We start from the raw sequence: 3,034 nt of genomic DNA on the forward strand, positions 1-3,034 counted from the left end.
ACACACGACATTGTATGAACTGCAATGTAATGTGGGATATATCCCCTGTAATGACATAGTTACTTACCGGTAACGGGACTTCTCAGAGCCCATGGCAGCACCACGGAGAGAGGAGATCTGCCCTTCAGAGACAGGAAACCTACAGATAAAAGGGCAGTATCTCTCCCTCGCATGAGTTGGTTTACAAAGCATAGGAGGACCTCCAGGTCAATGACAACAATTATATATCTTTATCATACTGCTTATCAGAAAACACACGGTGTCAATACATAAATCACACCACAAACAGTGAAAGGGTGCTCACACACGTGACGGGAGGGAATAAACTGGTGCTGTCATGGGCTCTGAGAAATCCCGTTACCGATAAGTAACTATGTCTTTCTCCTTCCCCCATGACAGCACCATGGAGAAAATTACGGAGAGTTGTAACTTAGGGAGGGACCACAGTCTGAAGAAGGTTAGGTCAGAAGGTTAGGTCAGAAGAAGAGGCTTGGTCCAGCCGATAGTGCTTAAAAAAGGTAGAAGGTGATGACCAAGTGGCAGCCTTACAGATCTGGTCTATTGATACCTCTGACCTTTCTGCCCAGTAGGAGGACAAATTGCCTAAATATCATTCAATTATAAAGATAGCAAAACTATGGCATAGTAATAGCACTCTCTAAGACTCCAAATAGTGAATTCATGTGGAAATATTAATACTCCTACATAATAGGTACGGAGTGATAGAAGGTAAGCGGCTTAATCACATAATTGCACATTTGCCCGATACACTAGTAATGAGATAAAGTTATAACATACATCATGTCAGCCACTGGCAAGCCACAGTCCAGAGAGACCCCAAAGCACGTTTCGCAGTACACCTGCTTCCTCGGGGGGCTTTTTTTTTTTTACTAGCGACATGTAGCGACGCACCAGCGATCCTTACCAGGTCGTATCATTGTCGTGATCGCTGGTGCGTCGTTATGTGTAACGGTACCCTAACTCTCCCGCAGATGTTAAGGCTACTAATAGAGCTACCTTATATGAGATGTTCTTTAGAGAGATGGATTCTAATGGCTCAAAAGGGGGGCCAGTTAGAGCATCAAGGACCAAATTTAGATCCCAAGGTGGTAAACGTGGAATGTGGACAGGGTTGCTTCTCTCACATGCCTTAATGAATCGTGACACCCATTTATCTCCTGCTATATTAGCGCCATAAAGTGCTCCCAAAGCAGACACCTGGACCCTTAATGTATTGACTGAAAGATCCAGCTCCCGTCCTTTCTGCAAGAATTCTAGGATGGCTGTGGTTGGGACTGCGAGAAGGGTTCCATATAGTACTCCAGAAACTTTCTCCACACCCTGCTATATATTGTGGTTGTAGATTCTTTTCTTCTCTGCAGTAGTGTGTTGATAAAGTTATTGGAAAATCCCCTTGATCTTAGTGGCTGCCTCTCAAATTTCACGCCGTCAAGTGGAGGCCTTTCACTTGAGGGTAACGGAATGGCCCTTGAGAGAGCAGGTCCCGGTCTGCTGGAAGTATTCAGGGGTCACATACTATTTGGCTCGGAGGCAGGAGAACCAAGGCCTCTTCGGTCAGAACGGTGCTATGAGGATCACCCTCGCTTTCTCCTCCCTTATTTTCCTGATGACTAGCGGTATTAACAGCATTAGTAGAAAAGCGTACGCTAGGTCGAATTGCCAGGGAAACTGGAAAGAGTCTACCATGTCTGGCTGCTCTGCTGAGTTTAGGGAGGCGAACCTCTGTACCTGTTTTCCCTGGTAGCAAATAGATCTATTTGCGGGAGTGCCCATATTTCTACTACCCTTCTGAATATGCGACTGTTGAGAGACCATTCTCCCTGGCGAAGCGTGTGGCGACTGAGGAAGTTGGCTTTTGTATTTTCCTCACCTTTGATGTGGAGAGCCGTCAGGGACAATAGGTTGACTTCTGCTAAATCGAAGATATCTCTTGTCGTAGACATTAGACTTTCCGATTGCGTTCCGCCTTGATGATTTAAATACGCGACCACTGTCATATTGTCCAAAAGAATTCTTATGTGAGATCCTTGAAGCTGGGGGAGAAAACAATTCAAAGCATAATCAACCGCTTTTAACTCTAATTGGAGGAGTGTTCTATTTCAATAGTGTCCCAGAGGCCCTGAGCTAGATTGTCTCCCAAATGGGCACCCCACCCATCTGGACTAGCGTCAGTGGTAATTATTTTGGAAGGTTTTATCGACCATGGCACTCCCCTGGACAGATAATCTTTATTTGACCTTTGATAAGGAATCTAGCACCTCCTCAGAAAGGGTGCTAGATGCCCCTGACAATGCTGCTGTGTGTATAGAACCTCCTGTTGCAAGGATCTAGTATGGTATTGTGCCCATTGGACAGCTGGAATGCAGCAGGTGAGGGACCCCAGGAGAGACATGGCTTTTCTTAGTGACATGTGAGGGTTGTCCCTAGCTGACTTGACCTTTGGAATTATAGTCAACTTCTTGGATTCTGGGAGGAGGCACCTCTGACTTACGGAGACCAGGTGTAATCCTAGGAAAGGCTGAAGGGTTTCTGGTACCAGTCAGGATTTTTTGAAATTGACAATCCATCCTAATGCCTGTAAAGATGAAATGGTGTTAGACAAGCGTTCTTTACATTGGGAGGTAGACCTTCCTATCACTAGAAAATCATCTAGGTAGGGAACAATTAGAGTATCCTGCTGACGCAGATGAGCCATCACCTCCAGCATTACTTTTGTGAACACTTGCGGAGCCATCGAAAGGCCGAACGGCATCGCTGCAAATTGAAAATGACGGACTTGACCTGCCAGGTTGACTGCCACCCTGAGGTACTGTTGATGTTTGGCGTGTATGGCATCTTTCAAGTCTAGCCTGGCCATGAGACATCTGGGAAACAAAAGTTTTATGGTAGACCTGATTGATTCCATTTTAAAGGTATGTTCATACAGAAAGGTATTTAACTTCCTAAGATTTATTATGGTACGGAATGATCCATCAGGTTTGGAAACCAGGAATAAAGGGGAATAGAATCCCCT

The sequence above is a fragment of the Dendrobates tinctorius genome, unplaced genomic scaffold, assembly GCF_039654945.1.
Source record: "Dendrobates tinctorius isolate UK_male_01 unplaced genomic scaffold, ASM3965494v1 ptg000028l, whole genome shotgun sequence".
NCBI lineage: Eukaryota > Metazoa > Chordata > Amphibia > Anura > Dendrobatidae > Dendrobates > Dendrobates tinctorius.